This window comes from Podarcis pityusensis (assembly GCF_964106645.2).
Source record: "Podarcis pityusensis genome assembly, chromosome: 3".
Taxonomy (NCBI): Eukaryota; Metazoa; Chordata; class Lepidosauria; order Squamata; family Lacertidae; genus Podarcis; species Podarcis pityusensis.
The window spans coordinates 13,305,369-13,327,544 of NC_138026.1; the positions used below are offsets into that span (position 1 = coordinate 13,305,369).

At 42.9% G+C, this 22,176-nt stretch overlaps 2 long non-coding RNA genes across 2 annotated transcripts; both read right to left on the reverse strand.

Moving 5' to 3' along the window:
* Window positions 1-449: 449 nt before the first annotated feature.
* Window positions 450-6,433, reverse strand: LOC308473742. The gene is made up of 3 exons (XR_013984272.1): window positions 5,690-6,433; window positions 2,640-2,694; window positions 450-850 (listed from the first exon to the last, which is right to left on the reverse strand). It is a non-coding gene; the product is annotated as an uncharacterized lncRNA (long non-coding RNA).
* A 92-nt stretch (window positions 6,434-6,525) lies between these two features.
* LOC308473757 lies at window positions 6,526-16,159 on the reverse strand. The gene is made up of 3 exons (XR_013984289.1): window positions 16,061-16,159; window positions 9,585-9,632; window positions 6,526-9,421 (listed from the first exon to the last, which is right to left on the reverse strand). It is a non-coding gene; the product is annotated as an uncharacterized lncRNA (long non-coding RNA).
* Window positions 16,160-22,176: the final 6,017 nt, after the last annotated feature.

A 22,176-nucleotide genomic window follows, 5' to 3' on the forward strand; every position in this document is an offset into this window, starting at 1 on the left:
CATTCAACTTCTGACGTACCACTGCCTTGGGAAATGATCCATAATGAATTGAAAAAAAATGTTTAAAAGGACTTTCCACCCCAAACCAGAGTCCTTTTTGTTGGGGATAATTCAGACAGAAATTCCCGGATGTCAAAAAAACTTATTTATGTATGCCACTACTGCAGTCTGTGTTTCGTTAGCCCCAAATTGGAAAACGAGCCGGGTCCCAACCAAAGAAGAATGGCAACATGGTAAATAAGTTTTGATGGATGTAATAATGGAATACTGAATGGTTGTTTTTGTAAAATATGCAGGGATTTATGCAAGTATTCTAAATTGGAGAGAGAGAGAGAGTGTTACCTTTGAGAGAGGACTCTGTTTTCTCTTTCTCTATTTTTGTTTTTATTTAGGGGAGTTTCTTTTATCTCACTATTATGAAAAAACTTCAATAAAATCTTACGGGAGAAAAGACAAAGCCAATGGGACACCTTAGTTCAGCTGGCATTATAATCCAGTTGTAGAAGTCTTGTCAATTTCTCCCAGTTTACTATACTAGTTCCAAACTAGTCAAAGGATGCCTTCCAGAGATGCCAGCATAGGCAGCAGAGAGAGAGATGTTGAGGGCTGCTGTCGAAGAACAGTCGGAGGGCACCATTTTGGCCTACCCTAATTGTCAGGGAGGCAGCCAATGGAAGTCTAGAATCTTGTTTCCTTCTGGGAAATTGTAACAAGGACAGTCCCAAGCCGTATTCTGCTATCAGGGTTGCTCTGTTAGCGTGTGAGCGCGATAGATCTTGCCTCACTGCAGGTGGCTGAAGCAAATGGCCTTTGAGGTTGCTTCCAATTCCATAATCCTATAAGTCTTTCCCTGAAAAAGAAATGTGAGCTGGAAAGATGGTAATAAAAAGTAGAGCAATAATTCTAAATGAAGACAAATAGAGAAGGCTGGCTTTGGTTTTTTTCCACAGCTCGGCATTAAAGCAAAGTTAGAGCAGTAAATTTGCACACAGCAAATTCTTTCTTTCATTCTATTATCTTTATTTGCTTTGGCACTGCTCAGGGCTGTGGAGGCAGGAGAAGGAATGGGGCATTCATACCCCAATGGGAATAACTCAGCGGCCAAACTAATACTCGACATTAAATTTTCTGATTCACAGGGCTGGTGTGGATACTGAATTAATTTGCTACTAACGGGACATTGAGTGGAGATGGAACTAAGCCACAATGAGAATGGAGATATTGCTTTGGAAGTAAATGGCTATGATTTGCAGGGGTGGGAACAGAGTCTTGGCTATTTATAGATTCACAAAGCAGATATCACTCTGTGCTTCATACAAATTATCTCTGTATGGAAGCCACTTTAATAGAAGGGTAACCCAATTCTCTGTTTTGCATTCGGCTCCTTCTTCCTCCTGCGATCTAATTTTATCCATTATTTATTGATTTAAATTATTTATATCCCATGTTCAAAATCAATCCTCAAAGCCACTTACAAATATATACACACGCACGCACTGACAACAAAACCATACGCACACACGAAATGCAGCAGATCTTTAAACAAGGTAAAGTGACCAGTACAATGAAAAAACAACAGATTCAAGGATAAAATGCCATTCGAGGGGGGGGGGGATATTCCCAGCACCCATCTCAAAATGGGGAGGGAGGGAGCCTTGTTGATCGCATGCTGCATTTCCATGTGAACATCCTTGTGAAACTTGCAACAGAGTTGTTATTCCTGGTTTAACAGGATCGAGATCTGAATCTGCAAAATATCGGCCTCCCTTTTCTTTTCTTTTCTTTTTATATATAATTTTTATTAAATTTTCTGTTTTACAATTTAAAGTACTCATTTTTATATCCTTAAGATATCAGTGACTTCCCGTCTCTTTCCATGGCTTATTTTATATATCATAAATCCCTGCAAATTTTACAGAAACTAAAGTATTCCATTATTGCATCTAACTTATATACACTGTTGAATTTATCTTAATGCTGCCTACGTTTTCAAATATACACCATTTCCCACCATATATTCAATATACAATGTCCAAGCTTCTTTAACTTCCGGTTGGCGCCATCGGCTAATGGCTGAATTCCTCTGACTAGGAGGAATTTGCTCCGTGGAGATTGGGTCTGGCCGCCACGGCGAAGGCGGAGACCCTTCAGAAATCACAGGCGGGTGAAGCCTGTGAACGTGGGATTCGGCGGGCACCTTCAGCGCCTCCCCTACTCGCGGGGAAACCCGTTCGCGGGATCCGTAGCGAAGTGGGGTGAGCAGCGCGGTGCTGTGAACCGACTGCTCTTTCCACAGAGTGAAGCCGCAGAGCCGTTGCCGGAGAGCGCTGACTTTTTCCTGTGAACAATTGGACTTAAAAAGATACTACCCGTGAGTAGAACAATTGGATTTTAAAGATATTATTTAAGAACAACCATATTGGAACTTTTTAAAGGAAGAAATTTGCAATTTGGAATTGTAGCGGGGAGGCATAAACAGGAAGTCTGCCTTCCGCTTTTGTAGTCAGAACAAAGCAAAGAGGCTGCAAGCTAGAGTCTTGGAGAGCCGACTGGAAAGGATTAAAATCCCAATTTCTAAATTAGAAAACTCCCCCCGGGAAGCAGGAGAAGAGGGGGGAGAAGTTTTGGACTTTTCATACCTGCGAGAGAGAGGGAAGGAAACTAAAACTCCACTGCTCAGACCCTGGGAATGGGCTGCAAATAGACAATAAGGATAGAACTGTTAGATTCCAAAACTAAGAATTTGTCAAGAATGTATAATTTGCTGCTGAAATGGAATACTCAGGATGAAACGGTAAAATCTGTTATGATTAAATGGGCACAAGATGTTGGACATAACATTATGATGGGTGACTGGGAACAGTTATGGACCACAGGTATGAAGTTCACGGCATGTAATGCCTTAAGAGAGAATATAATGAAAATGATATACAGGTGGTACATGACACCAGTCAAGCTTGCGAAAATTTATCATTTGCCCGAAAATAAATGCTGGAAATGTAAAGAGACGGAAGGTACTCCGTTCTTTCACCTTTGGTGGACATGCCCAAGGATTAAGGCTTTCTGGGAGATGATCTATAATGAAATGAAAAAGGTATTTAAATATACTTTTCTGAAGAAACCAGAGGCCTTTCTCCTGGGCATGGTCGGCCAATTGGTGTCAAAGAAGGACAGAACTTTTTTTATGTATGCCACAACAGCAGCAAGAATAATTATTGCAAAGTATTGGAAGACACAAGATCTATCCACTCTGGAAGAATGGCAGATGAAGGTGATAGACTATATGGAACTGGCGGAAATGACTGGCAGAATCTGAGACCAGGGAGAAGAGTCGGTGGAGGAAGATTGGAAGAAATTTAAAGACTATTTACAGAAACATTGTAAAATTAATGAATGTTAGAATGATGTTGGAATGAATCTAGGTGATTCTAGCAAAAATGTATCAAAGAGTTAAAGAAAAATAGACTGTTAATTGGTGAAAAGAGGGAAAGTAAACTTATATCAAGATCAAGATAAATTTTCAGGATAAAAATTTTGAAGAGAGGGAAAGGATTTGCTGAAATGGATAATTGACCTAGAATACAAAAAAGGGAGGTGTGAGGAGGTCAGGGAAACAAGCAAATGAAAGATAAGTTATGGGAAGGTTTGTTTTGTTTTGTTTTCTTTCTTCTTTTTTCTTTTGCTTTTAATTGTTTGTATTTTTCGGTTTTTTATTGTGATGTGTTGGTTTTGTTATTGCTTAATTTGGTGTTTTTTCTTTTGCCTTTTTGTAAACTTAAAACTTTAATAAATACTATTTTTTTAAAAAAAATGTCCAAGCTTCTTTAAATGTATGTTCTTCTTGTTCTCATATTCTATATATTAAGTCCGCAAGCTGCACATATTCCATCAGCTTAAGTTGCCATTCTTCTTTAGTTGGGACTTCACTCGTTTTCCATTTGGGGGCTAACAAAACACGAGCCGCAGTAGTGGCATACAAAAATAACCTTTTTTTGACACCTGGGAATTTCAGTCTGAATTTTCCCCAACAAAAAGGACTCTGGTTTTGTCTTTTTGAAAAGTACTTCTAAACATTCCCCCCCCCCCCAGTTCATTATGAATTGTTTCCCAGTACTCTTTTACCCTTTTACAGGTCCACCACATATGAAAGATGTGGTGGACCTGGAAAAGGTACAGTGGTATCTCAGGTTACAGACGCTTCAGGTTACAGACGCTTCAGGCTACAAACTCCGCTAACCCAGAAATAGTACCTCGTGTTAAGAACTTTACTTCAGGATGAGAACAGAAATCGTGCGGCGGCTGTGCGGCGGCAGCGGGAGGCCCCATTAGCTAAAGTGGTACCTCAGGTTAAGAACAGTTTCAGGTTAAGAACGGACCTCCAGAATGAATTAAGTTCGTAAGCAGAGGTACCACTGTAATTCTTAACCCTTGTCTCCCACTGAAAGTGCTGGAGCTTCCCAGCTCTCACCTTTCCTTTCCTCTCCCAGTCTCTCACCCTGGGAGGTCTTCCATGCCCTGCCTCTCACTCAGGGTCCTTCCACCCACCACCATGGATGTAATCCTTGGACCCCATAACAGCCCAGACATCCTGGCTGACTAACAACTCAGCACATGGGGTGTTGGGAGCAGTGCCCTTGAGAGGAACAAGAAATCTAGGATCACAGTGCCTTACAGAAGTTGTTTGGACTTGATTTCCACTCTCAGTTGTTTCCACATATGCAAAGAACACACACAGAGAGAACTTAGCACAGATTGGTGAGCCTGGAGGTATTAAATGATGCATTGAAGTCATGGGTTTCCTTCTGAGCATTTACTGGTGCAGTAAACTTGAGGATCAGCCCCACATTCTGCTTGGCTTTGTCAGGCAGAATGGCTGTTGTGAGTCACACGGCTTAGCTAAAAGGAACGAGGAGTAACTAAAATTTGGGAAATCATCTATAGATGAGCCGATACCCCTCTGCTTTTGTGAGAAGACTATTAAAGAGTGCCTTCACACATGGAGGAGAACTAATGGCAGTTCCAGATTTCTGGCCTGCCTTTAATTATCCCAAACAATTAAAAGTCTTGAAGCAAGTGTCCTTGAGGGATCTGTCCCAGCTACAAGCAGGAGAGTTCAAAGCTATTGTAATGCATTGTTAATAGCAAGGATGTAACTTTCGTTCCAAAAGAACCACCAGGCACTCATGGAAAATCATGGGCAATGGCTTCTTTCCTTTAAAAGAAAAAAGGAAAAAAAGATTCTGGATAATTTTGGCAATAAATAAGCTGCATAATCTTGGCAAATATGGATGAATTCATTATCTCCAACTAGTGGAAAATATTATAAATGGCAGTAAATGAAATAAATGGGTGTTTCCACTGCAATGTGCTATTCTCTGAGCCACCCAGAAAGAACACACTTTGGCTCACTGGGTGGGTAGGCCTTAGACGAAGTGCAAACTCGTGTTCCTGGGCTTAAATGCTTGTTTGAGGAGGGGGTGTTTTATGCTTTCATTGTAAAGGGATATATATATATATATATATATATATATATATATATATATATCTGACAGTCAAAAAGCCTTGATTTTTGGACTTAGGAGCGAAAGTTGAGTCTTCCAGCAAGCCTTATGCATTACTGCATTCCAATGCAAACCACATTTTTCATTTGCAGTACACCTTAAGGGTTTGGAGGAACTCAGTGACTCACCCGAATGGAAAGTCATTCGTTGACCCACATATGCAAGGGAAATAAATGGTTTATTTTGGATTTGTTTACTGCTTGCTACCCATGTGCTGAACACCAAGAAGCAGTCTTTACGATCAGGAGAAGAATTGCCCGGTATTTGTGGGAAGACAGCAGAATCTGTCCTGCAATACAAAGCTATTCTGAACCAATAATCAATGCTGAATTCAGTGGGACTTGCTTCCAGGTAAATGTGTATAGGACTGCTGCCCTAGTTGGGAGTCATTCAAGGCATAGCAAAAAGTTGAGTCTTGAAAGGCTTCAGGCAGGCAGTTCAGGTGAGTCAGCTGAAAAAACCTGTTCTGTTCCTTTCTCCAAAATGTTGCCGTTGATTGCAGCACACGTTGCAAAGAGCAGAACAAAGTGATTCCAGCGCTGTACATTCAGCTGAGGAAATGCACATGTCAAGTTCAGAACAGCCTTTTCGGTCTAAGTGTTCTTCTTTACATCTCTCTGGGACCTAAAAGTGGACTGATGTGGGCTTCTTTCCTCTGAGATGCTTTCATGGTGAATGTGGAAATCCACAGCTTCTTAGCTCTCCCGTTTGGTCTGAACTAGTAGCCACCCTCATAATAAATATCAAGATGGAAGATGAAAAAAAAAATCTTTTAAAATAATTCCAGTGGCACCTTTAAGACCAACTAAATATAAGCTTTCAAGGTATGAGCTTTCATGTGTAGTACACACATCGTCAGATACTCTGAAGAAGGTCGCTTCAACCTTATAACTGTTGATGACTGTTATGTCAGTTGGTTCCACAGGGAAGGGCAAGGGATTTTTAAAGGGATAGATGACCAAAATTAGCTTTAGTATATATAATGGGACATCAGTATCTCTATTCAGACCAGGTGTCTCCATGGTTTTTAGTTTGGTAAGGAGTTGTAATTCAGCAACTTCTCTTTCAAGTGTATAGTAGTATATATAGTAGCCATCCTATTTGTCTACTCTGGTCCAAAAGTTACATCAGTTCAATTAAGTCTAATAGAGAGAGAGAGAGAGAGAGAGAGAGAGAGAGAGAGACTGAGGGAGGGAGGGAGGAATGTTTTCATCAAGTAATTAACCAGTGGCACTACATTCATTTATTTATTTTGGAGAGAAAAGAAAGCCTACAATCTTGCAGTTTTTCAAAGGTCATCCCATTGTGAGAGAGACCAGTATTGGCTGGTGCTAGTCTTGGCGCACTGGGGAGAAAGGCTCCAATGTGGTTTAGTTCAACTCAACAGCGAGGCATCGTTTGAAAGTGCTTGGCATCAACACAAAGCTTTGTTGTTTAGTTTAGCAAAGGTTGCTGGTGGACCTCAACATTTGAAAAGTAAGTTCCCCTGTTGCTCATTAACAGCCAGCAAGGTGGCACATGGTTCTTTATGACATCGTACGCTGTGACATCAGAGTAACAGAACCAATGGCAGAGAAAGGGTGTGCTGCTGGGCAACTGACTCCCTATTAGATTCACTAACAAAGATCTGCTGTGATATCAGAGGGTGTGTGTGGGGGGGGGGAAGCTGATTCAATGTTATTGGTTGTGGGAAGTACTTGGCAAAGTTAAGGGCATCAGGAGAAAGGAGGTGCAGTTTGTGGCCCATTAAACCCAAACTTAAAAAAAAAAAAATACCGCAGAAGAGGCATGGTAGTATGAGGAACCGCTTGGCAGAAATAAAGATCACTGTGGAAAAGTGAGTAACCAATCAGTTGCTGTCATTTTACAAGCTATTGTTCTTTTGTCAGTTCTGTGGGTTTCCACAGTTATGAGATCTGTTGAAGATAGACAAGACCAAACAGACCGACCAGGAAGATGGAAGTGAAAGAGCTTCAAAGGAGCCTCAGCATCCATGGAAATCTATGATGGCAGGCCCTCAGCTAGCTGGGGCAGAAAGACATGGCGTGACCAGGCGCGACAGCCCCAGCCCCCAGGGATCATAAGGAAGGAATAAAGACTCTGACTATGTGGTATGAAATTAAAATTAGGCCACAGCTTTATTAAACTACCGAATGTAGGAAGACCTTGGCTTTGGCCTTGGGAGTGTATCCCTCTCAGGTCCCCAGCTGGGGGAACGGGGGCACTTCAGGGTAAATGGGAAATGGGGGTGCTCTGCGAGATGTAAGTGTAGCAGGCAGCCCAGCCCATATCCCTGCAAGCAGGGTAGTTCACTGATGACCTTTCAGTGTATTATGGCCAGTGACACCCATTTATATAACCTCTTTAAGAGGGGACCCTGGAATTGCCACCGCAGGGGGGTGAGTCACCACTTCACCCTCCCCTGCCATTATAGGGAAGAAAAGACTAAGGGATTCCACCCAAGGCCATAACCGCCACAAAAGTTGTGACGAATTGCTACGGGGAAGACAAAACCTGCCAATGCAGGAAAATTTCTTCCCTGTCCTTCAACAGCAACCAGCCAAAGACCGTAGCAGCGCCTGCTAAACAGGAAGAAAAAGTTAACCTGCAAACAAGAAAATATTAAACAAAGGGATGGTAGGGAGGGTGAATCTCCAGAGCCGACTGCCTGGCTATTGTCAGCGTCACCCCCTATTTATAAATGGGGCTGGCCCCACCTCCTAGCAAGAAACTTGACTACTGAGGCTGGGTGTGAACCTCCGAATAACAACACTGAGAAGCAAGTCCCCATCTACTAGAGAGTTCCCTGGGAACTGTAGCCCCACGCGCGATCCCGCAAAGAAGGGCACCCACATATAAAGTGTGAGTGCTCATTGTGCAATATTGGCTGGTGAACCAAAAGCGTGCATTTATAATCTGATAAATGTTGAGGTCTTATGAACAATGGTTGTAGCCGGCATAAAAGCTTTCTACTTCTGCTTTTGAATTTCCTTTGCCATTTCCTCCAATGAAATCAGAAACCTGTGGACACTGTAGTGATGTCACAGATTAGGATTAAGGAGGTGTAGAGGGAGGATTAAACAATAACGTGAGAAATGTACTGTTTCTTTTTACAAAAAGGAGCTGCGTATTTCCAGAGGTCCTGTTATTAATGTGGTAATCCCAGTGAAGGAGAGATAACAGGAGATGTGATAGGTTTGATTGGCTCGTATCTATTAAAAGAAATAAATATTGGTCATAACAGTTTCCTTTGAAATATGTGTGCGTGTGTCAACTTGGCTATCTCATAGAATTGTAGAGTTGGCAGGTACACTGAGAGTCCGACCCCCTGCAATGCTGCAATCTCAGCCTTTTACCACAGAATACAGTGGTACCTCTGGTTATGAACTTAATCTGTTCCGGAAGTTCGTTCTTAAACCAAAGCATTCTTAAACAAAGGCGTGCTTTCCCATAGCAGCGGGGGACTCAATTTACAAATGGAAAACACTCAACAGGAAGCAAAAGACGTTCACAAACTAAAACACCTACTTCTGGGTTTGCAGCGTTCTTAATCCAAGTTGTTCATAAACTAAGCTGTTCTTAAACCAAGGTACCACTGTACCTGTAACTCATCAAACAGCATGGCATTGCCAGTACGCCCCTTGCCCTAACCTGGAAAAGGTGGAACATGTGAACTAAAAATTCTCTGAGGCTGCGCTTGATCTTCTTGGATACTCCGTAGAAACCGAAGGTGGTGAGTCGGGTAGAGAATGGTGCCGCCATTTGCATGTTGGGCCATCTCCTGGTTTTGGAGCAAATGCTGATTCTTGCCACCCTCTGGAGTTGGCCCTGGTATCTGTGGGTATCTGTGGGAGGCAGTTCTGTGGGAGGTAAAGGGGAAGCAGCGTCTTGACATTTTGGGTTTAGACAGCTATCGAGAACTTAACCCGGGAGGGCTCAGGAATGCCCCCGTGCTCAATTCGCATTCCGTGGCATCCTCAATCTGCTCAGCTGTAATTAAAAATGAGTTTTTCTTGAACCTACCACGTTGCCTGATAACTGATGCTGTGCCAGTCCATTGATCCATGCAGCCTACAACGGGAGAGAGAGAAAGAGAAAGAGAAAGAGAAAGAGAAAGAGAAAGAGAAAGAGAAAGAGAAAGAGAAAGAGAAAGAGAAAGGGGTGAGTGAGAAGATTATTTCTGTGATGCCCTTATATTGGCACCAAGGGGATGTCAGACTTTGAAACCTCCAGTCTTTGAAAATCTAGACCATAAAGTTTCACACCAATCTCCTGCCTTGGGAGACAATAGAAACATTCTTTCTTTCTTTTTCTCTTTCTTTCAATCATAATTTTTAAATTAAATTTTCTGTTTTACAATTTTGAATACTGATTTAAACATCCTTAAAATATCAATGACTTCTCTTCTTCTCTTTACATGGTTCATTTTGCATAGCATAAATCTCTGCATATTTTACATAAACTAAACCATTCCGTATTCCATTATTATATCCATCAAAACTTATTTACACTGTTGAATTAATCTGAATGCTGCCCACATTTTCAAGTGTGCACGATTTCCCCCCATAGATTCAATAAACATTTTCCAAACTTCTCTAAACATATCTTCTTCTTGTTCTCTTATTCTATATGTTAGATCTGCAAGCTGCACATCAGCTTAAGTTGCCATTCTTCTTTAGCTGGTTCTCCCAAGTCTCAGGGCAGAGATCTTTCCCAGCCCAAGAATCCTTTGTAACTGGAGACTGAATTCAAAGACTTCTGCATTTGAAGCTTATGCCCTGTCACTCTGCCGAGCTGTGGTCCATACCCTTCCCCGCCCAATTGCACTTCCTTTCCCATGCAGAGTCACCGTTTACAACAGGAAGCTCAACACAGGGTGTGGTAATGCTCCTTGCCTGCTACAAGGGAAGGGTCAACTTCAGCTGCTGCCTATCAGTGCTCTGGGCAAAAGAGACAAAGCAGCAATGTTGTGCTTGCCATGCTTTATTGGACTGGGCAAGCATCACCACCAGTAGGTGTTATGTACTAAGCTTGGATTCTAGAACAATAGGCAAGTAGGATCCTAGAATGCAACAACTGATTGGCTTGCAGGAAAAGACCAATCAGGCTCCAGGAGGGAAGCAGAATCAGCCAATCAGACGGGACTCATTGTGTAAATAATGTATATAAAAGCCGGAGGTTTTGGGGGGGCAATTCAATCACTGTTTTACAAGCTGCAATAAAGAGCATGAAATCACTACAGGACTCCGAGTATATTTCACTGTAGGCAAACTGAAATGGGCACTTCGTAAGACAAGACATCTTCTGCCCCCGAAACCAAGGGGTTTTGTTCAACACGCACTGATCGAAAACATACATCTCCAAACCTTTCAGATTCATTTTTGTCCCCTGTAAAATACATACGTTGTACCTCCCACCCACCCAAACAATATGCATTTTTATGTGCACTTTTTGTGCACCAAAAGTGCACCACAAAATCGAGGGAAATGTGTAATCCTGCTGGGAGATGCATTCTGGTCCTCAAGTAAGTTTGGGAGCGTTGGATCAGGTTGGTCCACTGTGAAGAGCAGATTGTACAAATTTTTTCCCTTGCACCCGGTGGGCACGAGGGCTCAGAGAGAGCGGTGAGAATGTCCCTTTTGACCCCTTTCCCTGAAGCAAAAGCAAAAGAACCCACTCCCAACTTCACCTCTTTGCCAAGGCTCTATATTAAGTCCTGTATTTGTTTCATGATATGAATATTTGCATGCATGAAGTTTATCTCGGTTCATTCTGGGGCTATGCTGCCCCACCTCAAAGTCTGGCTTGATGCCAATGCTAAGAAGGTGTCATAGAGGAACACCTCCCAAACATTTCTCCGGAAGCACTATATTGTAGCTGATGGGCTAGGCTTCGAAAAGCCAACTTGGGAGATTTTTGCCTCTTAAAGACAGGCTATATCTTTCTTTATCTTTTTTAATTATTTAAAAAATATTACGTTGCCCTTCTTACTATGGAGGTGGGGGGGGAAGTTGGCATGAAGCTGCCACTATCAGCAATACACTTGCATTTCCTGCAACATGTAGCTCTGCTCTGATGTCACCTGGTATTTCCTAGAGAACACATTAAGATAAATGTTCAGTACAGTGGTGCCTCGTAAGACGAAATTAATCCGTTCCGCGAGTATCTTCGTCTAGTGGTTTTTTCGTCTTGCGAAGCAACCCTATTAGCGGCTTAGTGGATTAGCACTATTAGCGGTTTAGCGGCTATTAAAGGCTTAGCGGCTTAGAAAAGGGGGGGGAGTGGAAAAAAAATCTCAAGACTCGCAAGACATTTTCGTCTTGCGAAGCAAGCCCATGGGGAAATTCGTCCTGCGAAGCGCATTGAAAACGGAAAACCCTTTCGTCTAGCGGGTTTTCCGTCTTGCGAGGCATTCGTCTTGCGGGGCACCACTGTACATTCTAGAGCAGGGCCAAAATGCCTCAACAAGGATAGTTTTTTCTCTGAGAAAGTCTCTGAAAATTTACTCCCCCCCCCAAGCTGTTGGAAAAAATCAGTCAGCAAAATGCTCCCGCCCTGACTTCTCTGCTTGCGAACAGAGTGGAGAATTTCATGTGCTGCTATGTATCCACCGTTTATACTATCTAACATTGTGCTAATACTGCTGAAGAAAGCAATAGGTTTGTCCCACCGAGTCATTCCAGTCCATGAACAAACGACATAGTTTGATTTTGTATTACCTGAGCCAAAACTTCTCCAAAGGGAATTCTCTGAGAAGTTTTCTCATTTGAACAGTTTGAAAACCCGATCTCCCTCCCTCCCTCCCTGAGAATAACAGGCAAAATGCCCCTCTTCATTTTGCCATCCTTAGGTAGGGTGGGAACAATCTCATAATTTGCAGCAAAAATGCGTCCATTTAAATAATCACTGCCTTGACATGGTTAAGATTCAGTTTGTTGCTCAAAAGGAAGACAATCAGTTCAAGATTTTACCTGACAGGCCTTGAGGCGGCTACAGAGCAAGTGACCAATATAATTTAAATATCTGGTCTTTTTTTATTATTATTATTAAAAAAACAAAACCATATGCAATTGAATGCCCAACTGTTTTGCTTCCGCAGAAGGGATCCAAGCATGACAATTATTTTACTTCAAAAATGCATCCATTTCTCCCTAGGCAAAAAGAGTCTGATTATTTCCCATCAGTTCAACCCAGAATGAAGAACGATTTCCTCTTTATATTTAGCTGTTGGTTTCTGGCCGTAAGTCAGCTTCAAATAACCCAACGTTTCAACTTTCTCGTTATTTAAAAGTGTGTGAGTGTTTCAAGTGAGGTGTAATCAAACCAACGCCCTTAACCCCGCTGAGACACTGCTACCAAACTAATTATGCAGGTTGCAGCTGTATGATCTTGCTAAAGATGTGAGTAATAATTTTGCTTTAAAATTAAATTACTTATCTTTGAAAAATGCTTCCCCGCCTCTAGTGTAGCGCAGGCAAATGGGAACACGCTTCGAATGCATAAGTGAAAATTCAGTAATGGAAAGAAAGGGAAATTGTCCAGACCTATCAGGGTGTAGCATATGTAAGCCAGGGGGGGAAATGCAGTGTTATATGGAAGTAGAGTTGCAATAAAAGCAAGGAAACTCTTAGGCCTCATGTATAGAAGACAAGGCTGGGTTTAGATGAAGAGAGGCCCTAGGCTACTCTACTTGTGAGGCCCATCCTCCATCCTCACAACTAGAAGAAAATGGAAGAGTGTTATAAACAAAATTGAGTGAATTCAAGGATGATGACGGGTATTTAAAATTCTACAATTCACAATTTCTCCTCTAAAGGACATAAGATATTATTGTTAAATACCATGGTGATTTTTAAAAATGCATAAAATTAACACTGGAGAAGTTTTGCAATAACTGAACTTTGTAAACCTTTTGCGGCCTGGGCAGGCCTGGAACTAGTTCCCATGTCTTGTTCCTCTCTAAGGTATCAAGTTCAGCCTTCATGGCATTTCACCATGACTCAGCATCCTCTGAGGTTAAACTTTGGACCTCTTGGAAGCCTGAAGGTTCCTAAACCTTCTCTGAGTTACAGCTGTAACTGCTATGACTGTCTTAGCAAACTCTTAGCACACCTTTTGGGTGGTTTACCCTTTGTGGTCCTTTCAGATCTGCATACTATACACAAGTCTTCCATGCTTGGCTTCTCCTCTTCAGGAGAATGTTGGGCAGGCCAGGTCATCCTCTTATATACCTGCTTGGGTTGAGAAGTCATTTGACTTTCATCTGAATCTCATAGCTCTCTTGTAGCTGCCTCTGATTATCATTTAACTCTTGGGGAAAATAATTAGCATCACACATCATGGGCATGGAAGTTGCTGAACCAATTAACCAACTAGAAGGATTACTGTTAACAGCACCAGTTCTACTATAACTTGATATAGCTGAATAGTTCTGATGAACTGCAAAAGCATTTTTAGTTTGCTTTCTATTGCCACTCTGGAACTTTTCTTTATTAGTGCCACTTTGTTTTGTATGATTCCTTGCAAATGAAGGAAAACAACTTTTCTGCTTGTATATGTTGATACTATAATTTTGGTTACTGAGGACAAACAAGATTGTACAAAAACAAGATTGGGTGCAGGCCTGGCCAGGACATAGGTGTCCTGACTGTGACAAAGGTGACTTGTGTGCTTGCTTGCTTATCAGCTTTTGGGAACTTCAAGGTCCCTGCTCTCCCTTCTTATGGTCTTTGTACTGGACCTGGAGACTCCAACAGAGAGCATTCCATGTCAAGAAGGAGGGCAAGCGGCACTCTATCAAATGACAGGGCAGAAGTTACACGGAGCAGGGCCTTTTCACTGGTGGTGCCCATTGTATGCCTCACTCTTCCCAGACCCACTCTCTTTTGGCCTGTGTTTTGGAGCTTTATAAATTAGGAAGACTTTGGAAAAACTGGTTTATAAGTCTTATCAGTTGTTGATGTATGAGCGGATTTTATTTGCTGCTATTCTGTGCTTCTGGTGCACTAGGGTTTTCACCAGCATAATAGAGTTGACCAGGATGCCAGAAGGGATACAATTTATGAGCTTTCTCCATTATCTGCACAGCAGGGGGTGTTCAGTCAACAGTGCAAAGGCTGAGCTGAAGCATTCCCTGCTGGTTACCTGCTTTCAGCAATAGGGGGCGCAGTTTGGTAGTACCCAATTGGTTAGCTGTCAGATTCTAGAACTCCCTATTGGTGGCGCTTAGGTAATTCACAAAATACGGAGTCCATTCGTAAAAGCAGTGTTCATTCATAAAGCAGTAACATAAATCTCCATTGCTACATATTGGGTGTATATTTCAGCGGTTGAACGTACAAGTTTATGGCTATGCTGTAGTGTAGTGCTTATGTGACTGTGAATAAAAGGTGGCTGCGCTCATTGTCTCGGGGTTTGGGGGGGGGGGAGAGGTGACAAAACTGATTTCCAATAAGTGCCCCCCTTTATTTCCATAACAAGTCCTTGAGCCTGTACTCTGAATGGTGACACCGGGGAGCTAGAAGGTGCAGGACTTGTCAGTCAAACCCCTGCACAGTCTCATCAGGGCTGACCTTAAGGCAATTGGAGCAATTGGGCCAACTTGGGCCCTGTGTGCTGCTCCTAAAGGGCCCCCTGCACCAGGCAATGTATATGGATCTTATTTATATCTATAAGATTTTGCAGACTTTGGCTGTGACCTGGGGCCCTTCAAAAAAGAATTTTTTAAAAATCCAAGTTGCACCCCACTGCTTCAAATGGGGGCCCACTGGCCAGCCCTGAGTCTCATAGTTGCTGGGCCTGAGTTGCCCTGTCCTTGCATGAAGTCTTGGGTTTGCAATTTTGGGAGAGGGGAGACTGCGGCACTGGGGAGAGGGCAGGCTGATGAGGCCCCCTAGATTCAGAGGCCCTAGGCTTCAGCCTACTTAGCCTATACATAAATCCGGCACTGATAGAATATTTTGGCACGGTTTCAAAATCATATCCCACAGTGACACCGATAACACTGTCCCAAAGGATTCTCAACCTTCTGTAGCAGCTTTTGAGAGGGGTGCAGGGGGGTTAGAAGGAAGGGAGAATCAGCAAAAATCACCTCCTCTCCTTTTTTGTGAACAGAAGCCTTCTTTGAATTAAGCAACCTTCCCCAAGCAGAGGGACGCAGTTGAACACAACCCTATATTTTTACGTTAACCACCTTGCAGAATGCACAACGGGAAGGTGAAATGGAAATAATCTAAATTAAATAAAATGTTTATGTGTTGGAGGGATCAATACAACAGTCTCTCTCTTTTTTAATTAAAAAAAAAGCAAGCAAGGAAGGAGGATATATCTTTTACAATTCCTGCCTCTCTAAACAATACAAAAGAGCAAGAATGACTCTTGAAGATGTTGGGGGTCTTTTTGTGCACTTTAAAAATGCACCATGCCAAATGTTTATCTCCCTCCAAGGGCTAGAGGCATTAAGCAGCTGAATATTTTCATTTATACAAAGCAAAATATACCTGTATATAGATGTGATATATGACTCAGAAGTGAAGCAGTTCTGGCCTCATAAGCTTCGTGGATGGAGGGCTGCCTGGGGTGGGGGTCATAGACTTATGGGGGAAAGAGCTGTGGAAATGAAAGGGACAGGAGATCAGGGGTGGGGCATACAAGACTGGGGCTCAGACCCCCCCCCCCAGCCGCTCATGATGAGGCTACTGGTTTTCTTCTTCTTTGGCGATCACTTGTAGCCGAGTAAGATTGTCTTCCATAAACACCGTTCTAACAGTGAGTCTGTAAGTGACTGTGGAGGCCAATTTTTGATCCATACGTCCTTCCACAGTGGGGGCATAGGTTTCTGGGCAGGAGTTGATCATGACAAGGGTTTGCCAAGTGTGCTTTCCTCTTAGCACGTTTCTCCCTTTTGTCCTGAGTTCAAGGATTTTCAAAGCCCATGACACCTTTGGTAAAGGCTGTTCTCTAGTTGGAGCACTCACAGGCCAATGTTTCCCAGTTGTCGGTGTTTATACAGTGGTACCTCGGGTTAAGAACTTAATTCGTTCTGGAGGTCCGTTCTTAACCTGAAACTGTTCTTAACCTGAGGTACCACTTTAGCTAATGGGGCCTCCCGCTTCCGCCGCACCGCCGCTCTGCAATTTCTGTTCTCATCCTGAAGCAAAGTTCTTAACCCTAGGTACTATTTCTGGGTTAGCGGAGTCTGTAACCTGAAGCGTCTCTAACCCGAGGTACCACTGTACTACAATTTTTAAGATTTGCCTGGAGAGCATCTTTAAACCTCTTTTGTTGACCACCAGCATCACGCTTTCCATTTTTAAGTTTGGAATAGAGTAGTTGCTTTGGAAGACGATCATCAGGCATCCGCACAACATGACCAGTCCAATAAAGTTGATGTCAAAGAATCATGGCTTTGACACTGTCGAAGCACCAGGCTACTGGTACAACTACCCCAAAACATATCTAAGATTTATTTATTTGTCTTAAAATTGCATCCTTCTTAGTCTGGGGAAAGGGGATGCATTTCAGTGGTAGAGCATCAGTATTGCATGCAGAAAGCGCCAATTTCATTCCCTGGTATTGCCAGGAACGGCTGGGATTGGCCTCTGTCTGAACCCCTGGACAGATGCTGCCTGTCCGTGTGGACAATGCTGGTGTAGATGGACCAATGGCCTGACTCAGGACAAGGCAACTTTCTGTGTGACCGGAAGAAACACATCAGTAAAAAAAAACTCCAGGCAATTCTTTAATAGTTTTGGAGAACCGTGTGTGGCAGTGTCATTTTACACTCGCTGAACATGCTTTCCGCTGCTTCTCATTTGGCCTGCCTTGCATAACTCCCTCACGGTGATGAGTAACGTATCTTTCACCATCTCCTGTCATGATTCCTATACATCATCCCTGTCATATGTCTGTATCACTATCTAGGAACATCAGCTCTCACTTTCCGGTAAAGACATCCTCATCATTGCATACACCTGACTCAGAAGTCTGCGAGTTTATAGGCTTGGCAGCGAAAGCTATGACATAAGGATCAACTGCATATGTTCCCCCCCCTTCTGTGTGTGTGCATACACACACACACACACACACACACCTGTAATACAATACAGTCATACCTTGGGTTACAGCCACTTCAGGTTGCGTTTTTTCAGGTTATGGACCGCCGAAACCCGGAAGTACCGGAACAGGTTACTTCCAGGTTTCGGTGGTCGCGCATGTGCAGAAGCGCTAAATTGCGCTTTATGCATGTGCAGAAGCACCGAATCGCAACCCGCGCATGTGCACACACGGGTTACGAACGCTGTGGGTTGTGAAGGTCCTCCTTGGTGCCTCAGATCAGATGCCGCCATGATTGTTCAGCAACTTGCAGAATTGGACCAAGGTCAACCAGCTGAGACCACTTACACATGGGCTTCTTTAGCTGTTCCTCACGCCTTGCAATTCATATCCTACATTGGTTTTTTCCTCAGGATCCTGATTACACATCGGGACTGGTGCTGGTGGTGGTGCGATGTTCCTATCCCCACCCACGATGTTCTGCACACCCTGGACAACCGCACAGGACCAGAGCAGCTCATTATGTCATCCAGTTCAACCCCCTGCTGCTGTCCTATATGGGAATCGAACCTACAACCTTGGCTTTATCAGCACCAAGCTCTAACCAATTGAGCTATCCAGGCTGATTTTCCCACTAGCCACTCACATTCTTCACCAGCACAATGTATCAGCTCATTTCTTCATTGGGCACAAGCTGCCTATGTTATGCTAGCTGAAGAATGCAGAGTATTTGTTGGTTGTGGAAACCGTAGAAATTTAGAGACCCTCCTTCAGACAGCACGTCTACTTAAGGGCATGCATAGTATGGAAGACACATAGCAGTAAATCACCACTAAAATAATAGCTACCTATGAACAGGAAATGAGTAGCATGTCTTGTTTAATAGGTGGCTGGGTCATATTCTGCCTCAGGGGGGAAAGTCTCCTCTCCTGGCTACCTGGCTACTTAAGGCAAATGTTGAGCCAGCCGCCTATAAATGGGTAAATGTGTCATTTGAAGGATACCTAAATTTCTATTGATTCTGTTTAGTTGAGTAGTTCCTTGATGCGCCACAACTCACGGAGAGACACATGCTGCCCGCTACAAACCATATGTACGCATGCACACACACATGTGGGTTTTGTGGATGTGTATTGTTGACACAGATACACACATCAAAGCCTCTCAGACATCATCTTAAAGGGTCAGGTCAGTCATTTTTGGGCCAGGATACTTTATTAATTCAAGGAAACAGGTCTGACAGGGCAGCTTAATAAATCATGAACCTCATGCATGATGCATGAGGGTCAGGAAAGAGGTTAGGAAATTAGCTTAGCTGGTAAAAGTATAAGCTGCTCCAATCTAGAAGGTGTATCCGCAGGCCTTAAACCAGTGCCATGGGACACAGATTTATGATTTGAAAACTGAGCCTCACTGACAACATTTGACGTTAAATCTGAATGATGGTTGGGGCATCCTTCTAAGCAGGATGGCTTTGTGGATTCAAAATGTGCACTGTCTGCAAATGAGATGTCACAAACAGTGAGATTATATTGGCACCAAGGGGATGTCAGGCTTTGAAACCTCCAGTCTTTGAAAATCTAGGCCATAAAGTTCCACACCAATCTCCTGCCTTGGGAGACAATAGAAACATCATTTTCTTTCCCTTTTTTACATATTTTTTTAAAATTAAATTTTCTGTTTTACAATTTATAATACTCATTTAAACATCCTTAAAATATCAATGGCACCTAAAGGTCCATAAGGAAGACACCAGGTGAGTCTCCCTGGGGAGAGCATTCCACAAATGGGGAGCCACCACAGAAAAGGCCCGTTTTTGTATTGCCAGAAATATTCTTCAGGTAATATATCTGTCCTTGAAACTTGAATACAGTAATCACTTTGGAAAAGCTGTGATTTGTCTCTCTCCCTCTCCCTTCCCCACTTTGGAAATCTAACTTGTCCCTGGATTTAACTTCCTGATAACTGCATAATATAAAAGTAAAAACTGTAGGGGAGCTGTCATGTACATAATGTGATTTATGAATTACTAAATTAGGTGTGTGTGTCTGGTTCCTTCCCCGTCCCTGATCCTGACTGACCTCCATAGGAATGCAAATCATTGTCATCAAATTTCATTGGAATGCAAATCATTGTCATCCTCTCCAGTTTCAAACATGTTCAACTTCATGTCTGTTGGGAGGTCAGCACAATGTCATTCATACATGTGCAGCAGCGTAACATGATGTTCTCATGTAACGGTTGGCATGCCACTTTTTATGCTGGCAGAGTAAACCCTATGCTCAAATTGTTAAGTCCTTGCAAGTTACATACAAATTGATTTGTAATTTGCAATATAATCCGGCCAGCTCATTTTATGCTCTTATGATTCACCGTCATTGGTCTTCTTCCATTTTATCACCCTGTCTGCGTAAAAAGATTAAAACAGCTAAGCAGAGCTGTTCTCTTAAGCTGTGCAACAAATCAGAAAGGAAAAGATAATTCTTTTCATTTGGTCAGCCCTGACTGGTGAGGGTATGCAAATTGCCAGGATAGTTTGCAGAGGCAAAGTCTTGCATAAATCTTGAAGAACAGGGCCAGCTCTGGATTATTTACTTACTTGGTTTAGTTTATTTAGATCAGAGACGTCCAACTTCCAAGAGACTTTTTTTTTGGGGGGGGGGGGTCAGGTCAAAGTGGCTGAGCTTTTTTCAGGGAGGCACGTCCCATTTTGGAGGCGGTTCAGGTGTACAAAATGAAAAAAGCCGCTAAGCAATACAGTGGTACCTCTGGTTCCGAACTGGATCTGTTCCGGAGGCCCATTCACAACATGAAAAGAGCGCAACCCGCAGCGGCGCATCTGCGCATGCACGGGTTGCAATTAGCCACTTCTACGCATGCGCGTGAGGTCATTTTGCACTTCTGCGCATGCACGAGCAGTGAAACCCGGAAGTAACCCTTTCCGGTACTTCTGGGTGGCTGCGGGACATAACCTGAAAGAGTGTAACATGAAGCGGACGTAACATGAGGTATGAGTGTACATCGCTAAGGAGACAATCAGCCTCACAGTGAAAAATGAGTCTTACGTTATAGCAATCTAGAGGACGGGGGGGAAGGGGAGGGGCCGGATGGAGGAGCCAGTGATCTACCGCGATCTACCAAAAACTCCAGGGGATCAACCAGTTGGTCCCGATCGACCTGTTCGACAGCCCTGATTTAGATGGTTTAAGTACAGCCTTGGGCATAAGTCACAGACCGGTTTACAACAAAAGCAGATACGATAAAATGATACAATAAGGCCCACAAAGACACAACTTTTAAAAATAGCAACACAACAACTCATAGCAAATGACTAGACAGTGATTACCAATAGCAGTAAAGGTAAAGGGACCCCTGACCATTAGGTCCAGTCGTGGCCGACTCTGGGGTTGCAGCGCTCATCTCGCTTTGTTGGCCGAGGGAGCCAGCGTACAGCTTCCGGGTCATGTGGGCAGCATGACTAAGCTGTTTCTGGTGAACCAGAGCAGCGCACGGAAACGCCGTTTACCTTTCCGCTGGAGCGGTACCTATTTATCTACTTGCACTTTGACGTGCTTTCGAACTGCTAGGTTGGCAGGAACCAATAGCAGTAGAAACATCCATTTGTCTTAGCAGGTCCACCCTCCTCCAAACACCTGTGGAAAAAGGTGTGTTGTAGTCACCCAACTTATGCTATAAGGAGATGGGGAGAGAGTTGCACATATGAGGAGCCACCACTGAAAAGACCCTTCCCCAAGCCCCCACCCAACATACTTCGTCCTGCATTGGCGACCAGCAACATGGCCTCACCTGCCAATCTTACAACACCTTTACGGGTTTTTTTTGGGGGGGGGGGGCTTGGCACAATGCCCTCTGATTATCCCTCTTTCATTGACGGGTCATGCTAGGTCTATCTATTGGTGGTGGTGGGCAAACACAGTAGCATTTCTGAGTGGCTTGATAGTGATGCCACTTATAATTCGCTGTGAGTAAAATTGCAAAATGCAATCCCATATTGGGTTGTTTTTTTAATTTGAAATATTTTATTTTAAAAACAAAACAAGAGGGGAAATGATATATAATGAATGGAAAAGGTTGCATAAAATAACGTTTGTAAAAACAACAACAACCAGAAGCTTCTCTTTCATGAATTATATGGACAGAACCACCTAAACTGTATAGAGATTTATTTATGTTTGCTATTCCAGCAGCAAAAATGCTACTTGCCCCAAAATGGAAAGAAGCAGAAGTCCCAGCGAAGGAAGAATGGATACAAAAACTTATGGAATATGCAGAAATGGTGAAACTTACCAGAAGAATAAGAAATCAAGATAGCACATATATATATAATGGAAACGGTTTATGGAATATTTACAGATAAGAACATTGGCAGGATTATTGTAATAGCCTGCCGTTTCATAAGAGTATATATTTAAAGAAGATGAATAAATGAGCAAAGTAAGTTAATTTGGATATGCAGAAGATATTAAAAATAAATTTAAGGAACCTCAGAAGGGGGGGGGGAGGAAGTCAAGCTTTGAAATTTTAAAATGATTGTAAGATT